The sequence below is a fragment of the Amblyomma maculatum genome, chromosome 4 (genome assembly GCF_055883805.1).
Source record: "Amblyomma maculatum isolate TAMU_Amacu chromosome 4, ASM5588380v1, whole genome shotgun sequence".
Lineage (NCBI taxonomy): Eukaryota > Metazoa > Arthropoda > Arachnida > Ixodida > Ixodidae > Amblyomma > Amblyomma maculatum.
Window position 1 is genome coordinate 191,228,995 of NC_139347.1, and position 7,592 is coordinate 191,236,586.

Sequence of the window (7,592 nt, forward strand, 5' to 3'; positions counted from 1 at the left end):
ATCACAGGCCAGCAGGCGACACCCTTGGACAGTGTTCTCTAGACGTATTCGATGAGACGTCTGTGACTCGGAAACGATGGTAGCGAGCGGTGGAAGAGCGGCCAAACGCTCAAGTTCGGCTATAGGAGTGTGCTTAGGTAGACCGGTAATAGTGCGTAGTGTTGTGCGATGAAGGCGTTCGACCTTAGAGAGTTAGTCTTAGACAGTTGGAGGACGGGTGTGCCATAGAGGATTTTTCCGACCGCCGCTGCTCGGGCCATCGCACGGCAGGCATGTTGTCGCGCACCGCCGTGCCGGTTGGACAGGCGACGAATAGTGTGTAGCAGTGCTGGCGAAAGGCGTTGTAGCTATTGAACCCATTTCTGTGGACTGTTGCAGCTTGAGATGGGCAGGCCGAGAATGCGGATTTGCCCATTTGAGGAGGTGATGGTGTTGCCTCCGATGTGAAGATGGATCTGCATACTGGGGTTGGTTTTAAGTTTTCCAACGATACTAATCAATTCTGTTTTATGTGGTGCGAATTCGAGCCCAGTTCTGGTTAGTGTATCTTCAAGACAAAGAAGCGCCGCCTGAAGTTCAGTCTGCATATATTTGTCTGCGTAATCTGCTGCCTCAGTCCAGAGGCATCAATTCTCAGAAGAGGGTACTCGTCGTTTTTAGTTATCTAATTAAGGTGGCGGTTGTCGACACAAAATCTCCAACACTAGTCTTTCTTTTTGACTAAAAAAACAGGAAGTGCAGGAAGGCTGAGTATAATGTTGTTCGTCAGCATCCTGGTCCTCTTCTTTCTGTATGACGCGCCATTCAGCCCTATGCGATTAATATGGCTAGCTTCACCCGCATTGATGCAATGGGTCACAACGGATTTTTAGCCCAAAGCTCGATCCGCGAAATCAAATATATCGTTGTACAAAAGCAATGAAAATTCATTCTACATAGAATATTTCTCTACGTAATCCGGTCGCTGCCTCAGTCCAGACGGTAATATCATCGGCGTATATAGCGAATCTTGCGCTTGTGCCGAGTTCCAGATTCTCGGAGACGCGTATCATGGCCAAGTTGAACAATATGAGTCTGAGAACGGAGTCCTGAGGTGCACCCCCATCCAAGTAATAGGATTTGGGAACCCATCCCGGAGCTTTGCCATTAGCTGAATGGGTCTAGATGTCAAAAACTTGCGGACCCAGATTTGGGCACGAGTACTAAGAAAGCGTTTGACGAGTTCCTCCAGGATAACCTCATGGCGAAGATTGTCAAAGGCTTTGTGTATTTGTGTATATGTATATCAGGTAGCGCTTTACGATGAGTTCTATTCAGAACTTTTCGCAAAAGCCAAATGTAGTCATGAGTTCCGATGTTAGGACGGAAGCCGGCTTGAGCTGGATGAAATCCAGGACTGAGGTACTCAATGTAGTGACTAATTCGGGTATGCAGCAGGCGCTCGATGGATTGCATCGAGCTGTTCACGAGGAACTGTACATACATATATATATATATATATATATATATATATATATATATATATATATATATGTACAGTTCCTCGTGAACAGCGTATATATATATATATACACGCACACACACCCGGGAGAAGCACAGTTCCTGTGCGTACTATACAGGTCAGCTCGAACGGTACAGCTTCATACGGGCGACATGCAGGACTTCTGGTTGAGGGAATGTTAATTATACTTGGGGTGCAGACGCATAACTTCGTAGGCCACGTCGGTGAGTTGCCGAAACACGCGATAAGGGCCTACGTAGCGAGGCAGCAGTTCCACGCACATGCTCATAGGTCGGGTCGGGAGCCAGAGTAGAAGGGAGCCAAGAGGGTAGGGGACGCCACGGTGATGAAGATCGTAATGGCACTTTTGAGAGCGCAGAGACGCGCCAAGCTGGTCCCGAGCAATATTGCGGGTTGCATCAGCGCGGGCGCTGGCATCAGAAGTGTAACTGCAGGAGGAGTCGTCAAGAGGCAGCAAGCTGTCGAAGGAAATAAAGGGTCGCGGAAGAGAAGTAGTTAGGAGGGAGAGCATCCGGCGGTATCATGGGGTGAGAAGTAATAGGGGAATGCTACGAAAGGGAAAGAGACGTTCCAGTCACGGTTGTGGTCGGAAACATACATTGACAGCATGTCGGTCAGTGTGCGATTAAGCCGCTCAGTGAGATCATTCGTTTGTGGATGGTAGGCCGTTGTGAAATGGTGACAAGTAGCGCATGAACGGAGGAGGTTATGAACCACTTGAGAAAGGAAACAGTAGCCGCAATCCGTGAGCATTTGACGGGAGCGCCATGAATCATGATGACGCCAGTCAGAAGAAAGTTTGCAACGTTGAAGGCGCAGCTGGCGGGGAGTAGTCTGGTTACAGCATACTTGGTGGTGTAATCAGTCGCCACAGCAATCCATTTGTTCCCTGAAGTCGGCGCAAGATAAGGATCAAGCCGGTCGAGACCAACACGAGGAAACAGCTCAGTCGGAACTACGATTGGTTGCAGGAGCCCGCTAGGCTGAAGCAAGACTGTCTTCCGGCGCTGACACAGCTCGCAAGCGGACATGTATCGACGGACAAAGTGGTAAAGACGAGGAGAGAAGAATCGTCATCGCACACTGTCGCACATGCGTGGCACATGTATGCTGCTGTAGGAGCGTCATGAAGTTGGGAAGAATAGTGAAGCGCAGATACGTCGGAACAACGAGAAGAAGGTCTGCGCCATCTGGGGGCATATTGCGTCTATATAATGTCTTGTTATGCCGCACAAACACGCTTTCGAAGGATGGAGGCAGTGCAGGATGACGACACTGTACGGAGCCCATCTGGAGAAAGTCCGAGATAGACAAAACAGTCTGCAGTATCGTCTGGTGATTCGGGGACATCTAAATGATAGCGGGACACGCAGTCAGCGTCTCGATATACTTTCTCTGACCTATAAACCTCTGTAAACGTGTAACTTTCTATGAACAAGACCCAGTGACCTAAGCAGCCGCTCCAACACAAAGCATGATGGTCTGTTGCTACTCAAAAGGACCTCTCAAGCAAATATGGCGGAGTTTAGTCAACGCCCAAACAAGTGCAAGCCATTCCCGCTCGGCAATTGAATAATTGCCCACAGAGGGAGATAGCAGGCGACTGGCATATACGGGGGTGACCAGCCTAGCAACGGGCAAGAATGATGCCAGACCGGTCTCACGGGTTTCAATAATTTCGCATAGGTAGAAATACGCGTTGTAGAAGCACGAGCTTGCTGACGGCCCCAAGCGAAACGTATGTTTTTCTGCAGATGTGACGTAAGGGTACGAGCGATGTTGCGAAGTTACGAACAAAAGCGGCGGAATTAAGTAGGAGCAAATTCCGAGAAAACTTCGCACGTCACTGAAGTGGCGCGCGGTAGGGTGGTGGTGGAAACGTTTATTGGTTAATTGGAGTTTGGGAGCCACAGAGTGGCCCCGCTACATGGTCGGCGTCCCTAGTCCGGGACACCGCATGACGAGGCCCCGTCTCGCGCCCGTTTCACCAGAGCCCATTGAGACTCCAGTGTGGAGCAGTTGATGAGGGCCTCTCAGGAAGGGGTAGGGGAATTGGGGAGGTGAGGATTTCGAGTGCATGCCCACACCATGTGGAAGACATCACAAGTCTCTACACAGTGCGGGCATCGCCCATCCGTGTTAGGATCATAATGCTTTAAGATTGCAGGACAGAGCAGAGTGCCTGTTTGCAGGCGCCTTAAAGTTCGTTCCTCCGCCTTACTCAGCCCCTTTGCAGGAGACGGGAAAAGGCGGTGGTTGCCGCTATAATACTTTATGATTTCTTTGAACCGCAGAAGCGGCTGGTTTGTCTCCGACTCAGAAGAGCTTTGATGAGGAGCCCGGATATCGTCAAGCGAGAAATGGACAGATTGAACATTGATATCTTGGGTATCAGCGAGCTCAAGTGGACCGGAATGGGAGAATTTAACTCCGGCGACCATTATGTCTTTTATTGTGGGCACGAATCCAAGAGAAGGAATGGGGTCGCTCTCATAGTAAACAGAAGAATGGGCAAAGCAGTGCTAGGGTACAACCCCAAAAACGACCGAATTATTTCACTTCGGATCCAAGGTCACCCTTTCAACATAACAGTTATCCAAGTCTATGCACCGACCACTGCTGCTGAAGAAGCTGACGTTGAGAGATTTTATGCGGACCTACAATGCCTTTTAGACCGCACCCCATCATCAGACGTCGTTTTTCTCATAGGAGACTGGAATGCTAAGGTCGGGAGTGAAGAAATATCCGGAATTACAGGCAAGTTCGGTCTTGGTGAGCCAAATGAAGCTGGGCAGAGGCTAGTAGAGTTCTGTCAAGAAAACAACCTGACCATAGCGAATACTCATTTTCAACAGCACAAGAGGCGCCTGTACACATGGATTTCACCGGACGGTCTGTACAGGAATCAGATCGATTATATTATTTGCCGACAGAGATGGAGAAGCGCTATACAAGCAGTAAAAACAAGGCCTGGGGCCGATTGTGGCACCGATCATCAGCTTCTTGTTGCCAAAATTAAGCTTCGATTGAGGAAAACGCAGAAAACTAGAAGGCCTTTCAGGTATGATCTGGATCAGATTCCATTAGAATATGCTGTGGAAGTGAGGAATCGATTTCAAGAATTAGATCTAGAAGACAAAGAGCCCGAAGAGATGTGGACTGATGTTCGTGATATAATACAAGAAGTTGCTACTAAGGTAGTTCCAAAGCAAAAGAAATGCAAAAAAGCAAACTGGTTATCTGAAGAGGCTTTGCAAATAGCTGAGGAAAGGAGGATGGCAAAAGGTATGGGGGAAAGAGAAAGATACAAGGTTCTCAATGCGGATTTTCAGAAAATAGCAAGGAGGGATAAGAATGCCTTTCTGAACATACAGTGTCAAGCAGTTGAGGACAACAGCCAATTAAGGAACACAAGAGCTCTGTATAAGACAATCAAAGATATCAAAGGAAGCTTCTGTGCTAAGCTGGGCGTGATAAAGGACAAACAAGGCAAGGACCTCACTGAAGCCTCAGAGATAAAGAAGAGGTGGCAGGAATACACAGAAGAACTGTACAAGAAGGACCCGGATGTGCAAACCCAACATAGGACGGTTGTGATTACTGATCTCGAGCCGGGCATCCTGAAGAGTGAAGTTGAATGGGCCTTAGCCAGCCTTGCTAAGAACAAAGCTAACGGAATTGATGGTATTCCAGCTGAGTTGCTTCAAAACCTCAACCATGACGCTGTTAACACACTGCATACATTATGTCAAAAGATTTGGACAACCCTGCAGTGGCCACAGGATTGGAGGAGGTCAGTTTACATCCCCATTCCAAAGAAAGGCAGTGCCAAAGATTGTTCCAACTACCGCACGATCGCGCTTATTTCGCATGCTAGCAAGGTGATGTTAAAAATCCTGCAAGGTAGGCTGCAGCAGTATGTGGATCGGGAGCTTCCGGACGTGCAAGCTGGGTTTCGCAAGGGCAGAGGAACTAGAGACCAAATTGCCAACCTTCGCTGGATCATGGAAAAAGCAAGAGAGTTCCAGAAACCCATTTACTTCTGCTTTATTGATTATGCAAAAGCGTTTGACTGCGTAGATCACAGCAGATTGTGGCAAGCTCTCCAAGAGATGGGAGTTCCAATTCACCTCATCTGTCTCCTCAGGAACCTTTATGAAGGGCAAGAGGCCACAGTCAGAACTGGGCATGGTCTTACTGATTGGTTTCCGATTGAGAAAGGGGTGAGGCAAGGCTGCATACTGTCGCCCTGCCTATTTAACCTATATGCAGAGTGCATCATGAGGAAGGCTGGTCTGGACGAGTCATCAGCTGGAGTGAAGATTGGTGGAAAACGTATCAACAACCTTAGATATGCGGATGATACCACTTTAATGGCAGAAAGTGAAGTGGAACTCAAGAGACTTCTGATGCGCGTACAAGAAGAGAGTGAGAAGTTTGGGCTTAAACTGAACATTAAAAAGACGAAGATCATGGCGTCTTGCCCTATCAAGTCCTGGAGCATCAATGGACAAGAAGTGGAAGCTGTGACAGATTTTCTCTTCTTGGGAGCCAAGATTACCTCGGAAGGAGACTGCAGCCATGAAATTAGGAGACGCCTGCTTCTGGGAAAGAGAGCAATGGTTAGCCTTGACCGCCTAGTAAAGAGCAGAGACATTAGTCTGCCAACCAAGATCCGTATAACCCGTGCTATGGTCTTTCCAGTTGTGATGTATGGATGCGAGAGTTGGACTGTGAAAAAGGCTGACCGCCGAAGAATTGACGCGTTTGAATTGTGGTGCTGGCGAAGACTCTTAAGAGTTCCTTGGACTGCCAGAAGATCAAATCAGTCGATATTTTCGACCATAAACCCTGACTGCTCATTGGAGGGTCAAATTCTAAAGTTAAAGCTCAGCTACTTTGGTCATCTGATGAGAAGAGAGGAGTCGCTGGAGAAAGATTTGATGTTGGGAAAGGTTGAGGGTCGCCGGAGAAGGGGTAGGCAGCGAACGCGATGGTTAGATGGCATTCTCGAGGCATTGCAGATGAAGCTATGTGATGTTAAGAAGATAGTGAGAGACCGGAAAGCGTGGCGTGACATGGTCCATAGGGTCACGAAGAGTCGGACACGACTGAACGCCTGAACTGAACTGAACCGGTGAGTAAGCGCTCGGGCAGCCGCGTCAGCGGTTTCGTTACCTCGTAAGCCCTGGTGGCCAGGAGCCCAAATTATTTTCTTTGACGTTGGAGCTGTGGCAGTCCGCCTTAGAATTCGACTCGCTAAGGGGGAGATCTCCTCTTCTAAGTAATGAACACACGCTTTTCGGGAGTCCGTTATGATCATCCTTGAATTCGGGTCCGCGGCAGCAAGCGCTATCGTTACTTCCTCGGCTCGCGCTGAATTTTGTGCTCGGAAGTAGAGTACATCAACGTGCATTTCCCGGTGAACATCAGCTGCCGTGTAACATCCCGTTGGCGACGGCCCTGCTATGTCTACATAATATACACCGGGTGGGGAGCCGAACTGCCCCTCAAGCGCCCGAGCCCGCGCTTGTCGTCTGCTTTCGTGCGTGTCGGTGTCCATGTTACGGGGTAGCGGAGATACCAAAAGGATATCGCGCCACAGATCTGGGATACGCCTCGACTCCTCTGAAGTGCAATCATGTTGGATACGTAAGCGGCTAAGCAGGCAGCGTCTAGGTGCCGTCTGCATGAGCCGCGTATACTGGTTCACGAGATGGGCCTCCCGCAGCTCCTGGTAGGAGTTGAGCATCCCCAACGCCTTGAGTTTTGCATGAGAGGTAGCCACCGGGAGATCTAGGGCTCGCTTAGTTGCCTTGCGGATGATGGCGTCTATTCGCTGATCGTGTTGCTTAGTAGAGCGAAGGTATGGCACGGCGTAGAGGATCCGGCTAGTCACGAAAGCATGGACGAGCCGAAGCGCGTCCCTGCCCTGCAGACCGCCCCGCTTGTTGGAGACGCGGTGAATTATTCGCCCTACCTGTTCGCCTACCTTCTTGAGTTTTGCAATAATGGAGTCCGGTCTGAGTCTGTGGTGAATGAACATGCCCAGAATCCGGAGCTCCTCCAC

At 49.3% G+C, this 7,592-nt stretch overlaps 1 pseudogene; it reads right to left on the reverse strand.

Annotated features, from left to right (window-relative positions):
* Positions 1 to 3,403: 3,403 nt before the first annotated feature.
* Positions 3,404 to 7,592, reverse strand: part of LOC146193884 (uncharacterized) — a 4,297-nt pseudogene continuing 108 nt past the window's right edge.